Here is a 12,236-nt window from a genome sequence, read left to right as displayed (position 1 = left end):
CTTGTTATCTTCACAGCTCTAGACATTACAGAAGCACTGCGGCTGAAAGATGTGCTCTCTAATTTCACTGTCTATGGAGCTACACTATCCATGGAACTCCACTGACAGTGGACTTCTTCGGCTTCAGTGAAGGGCTGGGCCAATGATCTTCTACAACAAAATTTGTCTAGAGATCCAGATAGCCTATATCTATGTAGCACCATTTATTGCAAATAAATGGGGAAATGGACATTGAACTTGCATATTGCTCACTTCAAACTAATACCCTGTTTGTCAGTATGGCAATAAAGTTTCATTTAGGACAAAAAGCAAATCGAAGCTTAGAAGCTGTGAAATGCACAAGGCCTGGGAAGCTGCTTATTTAATTTTCATCCAAGTATGATGGCACCACCAGGCAATTCTGGCTGTAGCAAACTTTAGGTCCAATTTCCCCCTAAGGCAGAACATATCAGTGAATACAGAGCTGAAGGCTGAAGTCCAACTGAATGCAGAGGTCTTGTGGCTTATTCTCCGTCTCAGAGTTCACTGGCAGATGTTGCAAGAAGTCTAAACAGCCTATCGCATGAACACTGCCCTCAAATGCTCTCTGTCCTGCAGGGACAGGTGTATATCTTGACATCTAATATGGGCCACTGCAACTTCAAGGCATTCCATGAAGGGCAAGCATGGATCTATAGAGTATTCAATTATAGGAAAAAGACTTTCTCCAGGCTGCGAGCCCAAATGAATCTTGCGGTTTAGTTTGTATGAGGAGCTGCTAGGGGCAGAACTGGAAAACCGCACCTCTGTGGGTAGCTGCTCAGAGCTACTGTTTAGAGCAGGAGGCTCATCAATATGGTGCCCTCTGGATGTTGTTGGACTACAACTGTCACCAGTGGCCTCCAACCATGGCTAATGGTTAGGGATGTTGGAGTTTAGCAACATTTGAAGGGCTACAGACAGATGCGTACCTAGAGTCCCTTACACCCTTGGCAAGAAGCTGTATTGGTGCTGTCTTGAAAAACATCACTTTACCAAAGTGAGAGGAGGACAGCAAGCTTCTCCCACATTTGATCTTGCCATAACATCAACAGCACATCATCACACACATATACATCCCATAGTCTGAAAAGTGATTTTTTTTTGGGGGGGGGAGCCTCCTCCCCCAGTGGAGGTCGATTTTGCCAACCCCTAGCTACACCTCTGGCGACAGGTTTCCCCTTCCTAGATTATATAATCATGTTCGAGTTGATGTGGCCACCTATTGGCAGCCATGTGAACCACAACATGATAACATACAATTTTAATGTATATAGGAAGATAGATGTTTCACCTACCTTTCTGGTTATATCAATTGAAAGTTTTCTACAACTCCTCAGTCATTACATGTTGAAATAACAGGTCATATCATTTCAAGATGGGCGTCAAAGATTTTTGTTTTGTTTTGATGCTTTTTTATTGTTACAGTGAGGGGTTTGTTTGTTTTGATCCAGCTTTTGTTTTTCGATCTTCTTCGACAGCCAAGCCAAGATACTCAAAAACATACTGTTAGTTCTATTCATAGCCATCCTGCCACCAGAAGACTGGTCTCTGTCGAGATCCTAGCCATGCTCAGTGCTAAGGTTTATTTTCATTTGTGCTTTTTTCAGTCAAAAGGACATGGGAAGAAAGACAAGTCTGACCTGTAGCAGATATGTACCTCTTCTGGCACAGTTCTCTGCAGAAACTGAGAATTTTCCTGCCCCCATACACACATACACATACATTCACACCTTATAAACACTCCAGGGAAGCAGGAGAAAGGTAAAAAAATGAACAAACCTCATTGTGCCTGGCAGGGTGTTATAGACATTCAGATTGCCAGATTACAACCATTTCACAATAGCTATAAAATATCACGGTTAGAATGATTCCAGAATCCATACTATGGCATTATCTTTATTAGATCAATCAAGATATCACAAAATAATGAGCAAGCTTTCCACAATCTTCAGAACCCTCCAGCAGACTGGGTGTCAAACAAAATAGAGAGTTAGAAGAGAGAGACAAAACATAAAGTCTGCCATGAGGTCAGTTGTAAAATGGAGTGTGTAAAAAAGGCAGCAGACATAATAGATTATGCCAGCGCTAGTCAAGGTGGTGCCTCCAGATGTTGATGGACTATAAATCCCATCATCCCTGACCATTGGCTATGCTGGCTATGGCTGATGGGAGTTGCAGTAGAACCACATCCAAGTTGTAGTAGGACCACATCCAGAGGTTACACCATTGACCAGCTCTAGATTAGGTTATACCTTGAGATACTGGGATAAAGAAACACGCAATGGCTGATTCTCCAGGTCTCTAGATCTTCCTCCAGCCTTAACTGAAACAGGTTCCTTGCAGCAAAGGTGCTTTGTATAGCTTGTTTTCTTTGAATTATTACATTACAAGCGGGACCTTACTCTGCATCTAGAACATACACAAAACATTAGCCACGAACTACATCTATCTACATCTGTCCTGTAGTTATTTGAGACATGCTACATGTAGATGCATAACCCCGCCAACCAGCTTCAAGATGATTTGAAAACAAAGGCATATTAAGACATCCATGCTCACTCTTTGCATGCTAAATTGTAGCACAGGAATGGCTGGAATTCCTCTTTGTAGTCGTGCACAGCTTTACTTGGGAGTAAACTCAACTGAACATAGTGAGATGTATTTTCAAGGGTTCATGTTCAAGGGTTCATTTTCAAGGGTTGCTGTATTTTACTATATTTTTTTAATTGGTGTTTTATGTATTTTACTATATTTTTTTAATTAGTGTTTTTATGGAGCAGCCAAGTAATTTCGTTGTCCCCGAAGGGGGCAATGACAATAAAGATATTATTATTATTATTATGTTTAGGATCAGGGTATACGAGTTGCAGGACCAAAATACCAATGATATCGTATGTATACAATAGGGGCTTCTCTGTTCATTCATTTATTTCCATGAATGGCACAAGAGCGACAGGCCGCTCTGTAGCCATGATCTGGCTGCTCTGTTCGGAAATGTGCTAGCAAAAGAACTCCCATTTAAATCATGTTGGTAGAAAAGCATCCGAACGAGGTTTGCTCTGCATCGCACCTCTCAACCCCTGAACTCTAAAAATGAAGGGCAAATCTTCTGAATGACGGACAATCGCGGACAAAACACCATGAAATGAGGGACACAATGAGAGACATCAAAGTTTCTCCAAACAATGAAAGAAAGCAAAACTTTGTGATGAGCTAGATGGCGATCCTTAGAGTAGGAGAGAGCTCCACTAATGGTTTATGGAGCAAGAAATGTCTGCTTTATGGGAGAACATAGATGTGAGGGCTGAAGCCTTTCATAGATTTGTTAGATTAATTGGCTACAATTTTAATTGGTAAATTGCAGAGGCTGAAGGGCATACAGTGGTACCTCGGGTTACATACACTTCAGGTTACATACGCTTCAAGTTACAGACTCCGCTAACCCAGAAATATTGCTTCAGGTTAAGAACTTTGCTTCAGGATGAGAACAGAAATTGTGCTCCAGCGGCGCGGCAGCAGCAGGAGGCCCCATCAGCTAAAGTGGTGCTTCAGGTTAAGAACAGTTTCAGGTTAAGTACGGACCTCCGGAACGAATTAAGTACTTAACCCGAGGTATTTGTTTTTGAAGTTTTTTGAGCCTGGGTATTACTATCATGAGGCATTAGAAGTGAATCTGGCTTCGGCTGGGGAGGGCGGGATATAAATAAAATTTATTATTATTATTATTATTATTATTAATCCTAAACTCACTATGCCCCATTGAATTCTGTAGGGTCTACTTCTGAGTACGTACTTAAGAGTGTGCATGCCATTCACAGGAGCTATCTCATATGTTCACACCACTCTAAAGCACCAAGTGAATTTACCTTATATTTTCTAGTTAGGCTGAAGCTGGTTTGAGAAAAACTGCATCAAACGGCAGACGTTGTAAAGGAACTACAGGATTGTTATGGTTTGCATCGGACGTCATGTGAATGTGGCTGCGAAAATTACCAATGGGAATGCACTAGATGTGGAGCAATGTGAACATACTCTAGGTCATCTACTGACCAGACAAAAGGCCTGCCAGAATGTATTTTTTAAGAAAATATTCAGCAAGCAGTGAAATGCCATTAGGAAGGAGGGGGTGCTGATGGATCTCTTTGTTCAATCAATCAATGAACTGATTCACGAGTTGATAACTGGACAGTAAACAAACTGAATTAATTAACCAGTTAATCAGTTAAAAAAACGAGACAGTTAATCAACGGGGGTGGGGGGCTTAAATCTGTTGGCATCGCAAACAGCAACCCACCTATAGGACGGGAAAGAAATATTAAATGAAAACACACACACACACCAGAGTATTTGCATATTTCTCTCCAGGGAAGTCACCACTGTGGAGAGACAGAGGGATTGGTGGAAGCAGGTTAAATCCAAGAGCATAAGAGATGGCAGATTTTTGCCCATGCAAGGCTCCCAGGCCTTTTCTTCTGGCGCATTTATAACCTATGAATTTGACAGTAAGGTAGTGAAATGTGTAGCTTACCGTGTTTAAGCTTTAATATTAAACACAGCTAGCTTCAGGCACATAGGACTTGGGGGCTAACACAGGGCTTCCTGCTGGTCCCCTTCCATGCATCAATTTAAACGTAAAAAGAAAAAAAATCTCTCAAGCTCAGTTCCTTTTGTTACGCGATGCTTTGTCTGAGGCTAACAGGATAACTGTGATGTTGTTCCTCAGGGATCCTTATTGACTGAGCCAAACGCAGGGCAGCACTGCTCAAGGGCATTGCAACATTCAGGTTGGAAACCACATCCCACATACCAAGGACAAATCTGCAGACACACACACACACACCCCAGACCCTCCCCCAAATGTCAACCAAGCCTTGTCTTGCCATTGTCTGTGTTTTTCTTCTTTCTAGGTCGCAGTCCCGTGCACAGTTTGGCGGCTTGAATCCCACAGAAGTAAAATGGGATCTAAGAAGCCTTAGAGGAAGCAGGATCACAACTGCGGTCTTCTAAGAAAATGGTAACAGCAACAACCACATGTCACAACGCCAGCTTGTCAAACATCCTGGGCAGTGCAAAAATAGTGGCTCATCTAGCAAAGGGTTGGAGCAGCTTCTTTTAGGTTAAGCTCTGCTTGGACATACCCTTAGTATGACTGCCTTATTCTCTTACGCTCTGGAGCAGTGTTTCCCAATTAGCTAAGTACTGTGGACCCCCTATATTTCAAAAGCCAAGCCATGGACCCCCTACTTTTGAAATTTTTGATAGCTCTATGGTAGTTTTTGTTATGTGAATGGTGCCATGGACCCCCTGGGTGGCTTACACAGACTCCCCGGGGTCTGTGGACCACCAGTTGGGAACCACTGCTAAGTGGTGAGATGATGTGCAAGACTGAGATCTTCTTTCTTTCTTTCTTTTCTTGAGTTTACATCCTACCTTTCACTATGAACAGCCTCAGCAACAGCTTTCAGCAACAAAACTAATGAGAGAGAATTTTACACAGCCACAAAGACAACAGAAGTAGCAGATATAAGTTAAAAAACAACCATCCAAAGTATCTCAGGCACCTGTAAAAACCTGGGAAGGAAGGAAAGACCTTGCCTGGTGCCTGGAAGAGATGCTTCCAGGTAGACATATCTGGAATGTTTCCTCATTTGGGGGCCAGCACAGAAAACACTCGGTTCCCAGTAGCCGCCTATTGGACTTCAGGAGAGAGGGGCAGCTTGGAAGGGCTTCTGCAGAAGATCTTCATAGACTGGTAGATTTAGTGGATATTGGTATTGGATGTAACACCCGTAAAGCTCAACATCCATTTTGATGGGCGCTGTAGTCCAACAATATACGGAAAGCCACAGGTTCCCCATCACTGCCCTAAAGACTGCGAAGATAGGCTTGCAACCAGGTGGGAAATACCTGGTAAAACCTTGGGAGCCAGACACCAGGTTGATCAGTTTTTCCCCTATGAATGTAAGAAGTGGCTGTATCCCGAGTTATGCCACTGGTTCATCTATGTCCTGCTGCCTGAACTGACTGGGATAAACTCCTCAAGGCCTCAGGTGGAGTTATTTTATGAAGAAGAAGAAGAAGAAGAAGAAGAAGAAGAAGAAGAAGAAGAAGAAGAAGAATCGGAATGGGATGGGGAATGTCAACAGGCAGCCATATGAGGCCAAGGTCAGAGTAAACACAATGAGGAATCCTGTAAGTTTTGTGGTCCAGCCGTTCATAGGATGGAGCTCACTTTATCAGATGCTTGAAGGTTTTGGACATATGCAAGGGTTCACAGGGAAGGTAACTCAAGGCCCTCTTTACTCCCAGTACCAATAAATGTCACAACCATGATAATCTGAGCAGGAATTACGTACAGTTATGCTGAAGGCACAGAGGAGAAATTGTGTACGATCACCCTTGCTTATTTTGCTGGCTTCACTTCTCTTTCTCAGCTAGGCCCAAAAAGTATCCTGAGAACAAAGTGCCTATTATTACCTGTCTAAATACAGGACTTGAGTTCTCAGTATTGTGGTTCACCTGATTTATTTGGCCTTTGCTGCAGACCTGAGCTGCGGCCCCTCATGGTGGCTTTATAGCTTGTGCGATGGGCACACTGGTGCGAGCTCACTGCTGGTCAATGGGTAAGAGAAGGCAGCCAGCCCAAGACTACTTAGGACCTGAGGCAAAAGACAATGTATTTCTTGCTCCTCTTCCTTCTACACTGACGACAACACATGCACATTGACTACTGGAGAGCGTGCCTTGGTATGGTGGCTTCTCTGTCTGCTCACACTCAGTCAGGGACTTTTCCCATTGGCATTTCCTGTGTTCAGAGAAGGCAATTAGTTGAGACAGCTTGGCCTTTTGCCATTGGGGCATCAGATCAGCAAGTGTGGGAGCTCAGGGGGAACGGGCAGCAATTGTGTGTGAGAGAGAGAATAATTAGAAATGCATACCCTCCAATATTTCTCCGATGAAAATAGGGACGTCCCATGCCACAATGATAATTTTATTATTTATACCTCACCCAACTTACTGGGTTGCCCCAGCCACTCTGGGCAGCTTCCAACACATATAAAAACATAATAAAATATTAAACAGTAAAGAAGCTTCCCTATACAGGATTGCCTTCAGATGGCTTGAGGGTCGGATAACTCCATGCTGTCCAACATTTCTCCGATGAAAACAGGGACACCCTAAGGAAAAGTGGGACATTCTGGGATCAGAACAGTCATTCTGGGATGGCAGAACAGTCATCTCTACCCAGAATCTTCAGCCTGAGGTAGCTGCCTAATTCTGCCTAATGGTAGGGTTCGGCCTGGATGGAACAAGCCAGAAGAGCTAGCTGTGTGTTTACTTTCGAAGAGGAAGAAGCTGCAATGCTGAACTGAATAGTAAGTTTTACTTTTGGTCTCGAAACTGGTGAGTTTCAGAAAATCCTTCTGAAAATGTATTATATGGAAATATTCAGTTTTTTAAAAAACAAAAACCTGCTCAGGAACACCATTGTTTCCCCCCAGCTGTTGCTTCTTTGGGACCATTTTCTTACATGGGTATAATCTTAGTCAGGAATCTCAGAGTGAAATGACAACACCATATATAAGATGGCATCAACAGTAGTCTCTCAGACCCTTCAAGTGTCCCTATTTTCCAGTGACAGTCCCGGATTTACAGAAGCCGCTCCAGTTTCTGATTTCTGATCCCAGAATGTCCCTCTTTTTCTTATGACGTCTGTAATTTCATCAGAGAAATGTTGCAGGGTATGGTGTTATGCAACCCCCAAGCCAAGGAGATAAGTAACTATACAACCTTTAGAAGACATCTGTTGGAGGGTATGGAGCTATCCGACCCCTGAGCTGTCTGAAGGCAATCCTGTACAGGGCAATTTTTTTTGTTTTTTTTGTTTTATTATGTTTTTATATATGTTGGAAGCCAGTCAGATGGGCTGGATATCAATAAAATTATTATTGATAATAATAATAATAATAATAATAATAATAATAATAATAATAATAATAGGACATCCCTATTTTCACCTGAAAAATGTTGGAGGGAATAGTCTCTCTCTTTTTCTACACACACACACACACACACACACACACCTGGCTACATAGTGGCACCCACCCTGTGGAACGCCCTCCCATCAGATGTCAAAGAGATAAACAACTACCTGACATTTAGAAGACATCTGAAGGCAGCCCTGTTTAGGGAAGTTTTTAATGTGTGACATTTTGATGTATTTTTAATCTTTGTTGGAAGCCGCCCAGAGTGGCTGGGGAAACCCAGCCAGATGGGCGGGGTACAAATAAATTATTATTATTATTATTAATAATAATAATAATAATAATACTGGAGTCCCTGAGGGCAAAAAAGAGCAACTGAGAATGAGGATAAAGTGATTTCAATTTAAACGGAGGAGTCAACCTTTGTAAGGGGTGTCAAATGTTGCCAACCATGGAAGACGTTTTTCAACACTGTTTACCATTAACGCCCCAAAATAACAACAGGCCCTTAGAGTAGCTATGCTTCAGTCTGATACGAAGTCCAAATTATGGGCAACTGATCCTTTATTATGTCCCAAAGTTCTTAATATCCTCACTTATCTTCTTGATAAAATTAGGAAGCTGTAAAAAATAGTAATAAATCTAAGAAATATTGCCTTCCTGGATTTTTTTCTCCCTTTCCTTCCTTCACTAATTTGTGTGTCACCTCCAGGTTTGCTATAATTCTTTATTGGATGTTCTTCCAGTATGTACTTAAAATAAATAAATCTCCGTCAGGTTCAGAATACTGGCAACGTGGTTGGCTAGCAATATCAAATGTCACCCGACTATGGGATGTATTCTCATTCATGCTCCTCTCCCACTAAGCTGGCTCCTCATAAAGTTTGAAACCAATATTAATATTTAACTTTTAACACGCACAATCTTTCAGGGTCTCAGCCTGACTTAATTAGCTGACATTTAGTTCCCAATATTTCACTGCACACTCTTTAGAGTCCTTGGGTACTAGTTTATTAACATTCCCCACAGTAGAGTGGAGAAGGCGGTTTCTAGCTTCTTTATCAATTGTTCCTAAAGGCAAAAGAATTCATTGCTGAATGCCATTAGATGGGACTATCCTCCAAATATGTTTGCAGGCACAGGGAAGAAGACCCCTGCTTTTCCATTTCATTTAAATGAGCTTTGTGAATTGCTCTCTCTCTCACTCTCTTTTTGCTGCATTTTCCTTGGTGCAAAGCCTCGGTAAAATATGCCTCCAAAAAGCGCCACCCTTACCTTTATTGTAAAAATACATAAAAGGTGGTTCTGCCGTTAATCAGGATCCTTGCAGCAATGTGTGGTGTGAATCCCTCTTAAGCAGGGTAGCTCAATACTTAGGTCTGTGCTTCCTTGCCTTAGGTAATTTGACCTTGCTCTTTAAAACAAAACAAAAGCAAAACTCAACCTCTGGAAAGGGCAGCTGAAGATGTATCTGGGTTTGGTTTTGAATGTATATTTGGGCAATGCAGATGAGTAGCTGGGCTTGGGGCCCCTTTCTGTTCCCCTCCTAAGTGATTAGGCCGGTTTTGTAAGCTATACTTTTATTTCCTAGCAGAACAATGCAATCTTGAACCATGCTTGGCATTCCTACTCCAGTGTGATAAATCAAAGGTAAATCAAATGAGCTTCTTTCCACACCAGCTCCAGGCCCCAACGATGGACTTTCCTTGTCTTGCAGGACAGTCTTGGGCGCTCAAGAGCCAGGAGCTGAAGAAAGGTACTTTGTGCACCAGGCTTGTGATCTGTGATGTCAAATGTCCATCCACTGGGCATCTCACCCCGGTACTTCCCAAATTACTGTTTTTTTCTCTCTATAAGACTCACTTTTTCCCTCCTAAAAAGTAAAGGGAAATGTGTGTGCGTCTTATGGGGCGAATGCAGGCTGCGCAGCTATCCCAGAAGCCAGAACAGCAAGAGGGATCGCTGCTTTCACTGCTCAGCAATCCCTCTTGCTGTTCTGGCTTCTGAGATTCAGAATATTTTTTTTCTTGTTTTCCTCCTCCAAAAACTAGGTGCGTCTTGTGGTCCGGTGCGTCTTATAGAGCGAAAAATACGATAGCTACTGCTCAGTTTGTGGAGCCTGCTACTAGGAGTTGAGTGCATAATGGGTGACTTTCTGTGCAGCATCACAGAAAACACTGCTGTGGGCACTGATCTCTCTCTCTCTCTCTCTCTCTCTCTCTCTCTCTCTCTCACACACACACACACACACACACACACTGTATGCACCTGGATAGATATATAGATACCATTGTGCTAACACAGAAACCCTGCAATATTCTGCAACATGAGACTCTCAGCTATGGTATTTCCAAGGTCAGGGCTGGAGTTTCTCAGCGCAATCCTATGCCTGTTTACTTGGAAGCAAATCCCACTGCCTGAAATGGGGTTTAGGGCTACAGCTTCAGTGTGCCACACACAGCTCCCTTCTCCTAACTAAAATCACCAGAAGCAGAATGATTTCTGCAACCCTGGAGACCTGTTTACTCAGAAGTAAGGCCCACGGGGCTTTCTCCCAGGTCGCTGTGCATGCTGAATCCTGTTTTTTCTTTGCACAGGATACGGTCTTCCTTGTCACATAGGTTTCTTTTCTTTTTCAACGCCTAAGCGCACGCAGGCCTGGGTTTACCCTTCAGCAGTAGCATATCAGCCCCGACAGAGTTGTGTTAGAGATCTACATTTGATATCCAGCAACTGAATAACTTTAGCTCTAATTATCTAGTTAAGCTACCATAACAAAACATGCTGTATATGGTTGTGTTCAGTATAATTACAGAGTATTTCACAAGAAGTGCGATTAATAGTATTTCATTACATTTCGATGCGGCTTCCCTAATTTGCAATGAACTTAATGCGTGCAGGATGTCTCCTGTATGAGTTAATATTCTACCTATCGTATGTTGGTCCACTGAGTGTGTGTGTGTGTGTGTGTGTGTGTGCAAGAGAGAGAGAGAGAGAGAGAGAGAGTGCTCACCGGGAGACAAATATGAGTAAAAAAAAAAGACTTGTTATTGAACAATCTTGTTTTTAGGGCTTATCTTAGTAAATAAAGTATTGATCTTTTCCATTGGGGACTCTTGGTTCAATTCCACTATCCGTCCCTCAGTGATACGTAGTGGTGGCAACTCATTCCTAGCAAACAGTATCAATCCACATTAAATATAATATCAGTCACAGCAACCTGAGCTCTATGCCTGATAGACCTGATGCGGAAAATGAAATCAACCATTAAAGAATAAGTGTATAATTCTAATGCTGGTGCCATCTTTGTTTTTGAAGGAAAACGGAGACTGGGAATGTGGCTGCTGCAAATGCATGCTGCTCCTTTGAGTTTAGGAGAACGATGGCCCTTGTTACATCATCCTCTCTTGCCTTGAACAGTTCTGTTAAAACAACAACATAACAAGGGCCTGGTGGAACAGGCCAAAGACCAATCTAGACTAGCAATCTGTTCTCACAGTGGCAAACCAGACGCCTATGGGAAGTCTACAAGCAAGCCCTATGCACAAGAGTACTCTACCCACTTGTGATTCCCAGTAACTGTCTTCAGAGGCAAATGGCCTCCAACAGTGGAGCTAGTAACGGTTGATAGCCTTATCGTCCATAAATTTATTTAATTCTCCTTTAAAGCCAAATGTGGTAGCCACCACTACTTCTAATTTATAAATATGTGCAACACATATTTAGTATATTTTGTACAACTAGCTGATTTTTTTTCCAGATCATCTTTCTAACATATCTATTAAATTCTCGTGAATTAAATGGACACACACATGTATGCATTAGTAAAATAAATACTGTCAGAGCTCAAAACCATCTTCCTATATGCAATAATTATAGTGGATTGCCCTTAAGTACTAATTAAGCAGAAATCTTTCGCAAAGCAATGGCATATTATGGAACTGAACGCTACGCAAGCCAATCCTGAAAACATTCACTTGCAGGTGAGTAACTGCAGCTGTCACAAAGGGAACTTACTTCCAAATAAGTGTACTTATAACCCTGATCCTAAATATACGGACATGAAAGCAAGTCTGCTTCCAAGGAATTGTGTAAAGGGCTGCAATATTCAATGATGACTGAGATTCACCAGGTAATGTTGATACGTCTTTAATGCAGCTTTAAAACAAATGGCTCCAAGATTTTAATTTACTTCTCTATAATGCTCTCTGAACAAACATTCATATTTAT

At 42.2% G+C, this 12,236-nt stretch overlaps 1 long non-coding RNA gene across 4 annotated transcripts in view; it reads left to right on the top strand.

The window, feature by feature from the left end:
• The window catches only part of LOC310661138, a 29,011-nt gene that overhangs the window by 13,583 nt on the left and 3,192 nt on the right, over nucleotides 1-12,236 (top strand). For 2 of the 4 annotated variants that reach the window (XR_014503769.1, XR_014503770.1), the window contains exons 3-5: nucleotides 4,929-5,035; nucleotides 9,724-9,827; nucleotides 11,325-12,152. This is a non-coding gene — a long non-coding RNA (uncharacterized lncRNA). Of the gene's footprint in view, nucleotides 1-4,928; nucleotides 5,118-9,723; nucleotides 9,828-11,324; nucleotides 12,153-12,236 lie in introns of those variants that run through there. The other 2 variants (XR_014503771.1, XR_014503768.1) reach the window with 2 other exon arrangements.

Source organism: Podarcis tiliguerta, assembly GCF_965153285.1.
Source record: "Podarcis tiliguerta genome assembly, chromosome: 12".
Lineage (NCBI taxonomy): Eukaryota > Metazoa > Chordata > Lepidosauria > Squamata > Lacertidae > Podarcis > Podarcis tiliguerta.
Note: the sequence above shows the minus strand (reverse complement) of the source record. Positions and strands in the feature narration are given on the sequence as shown.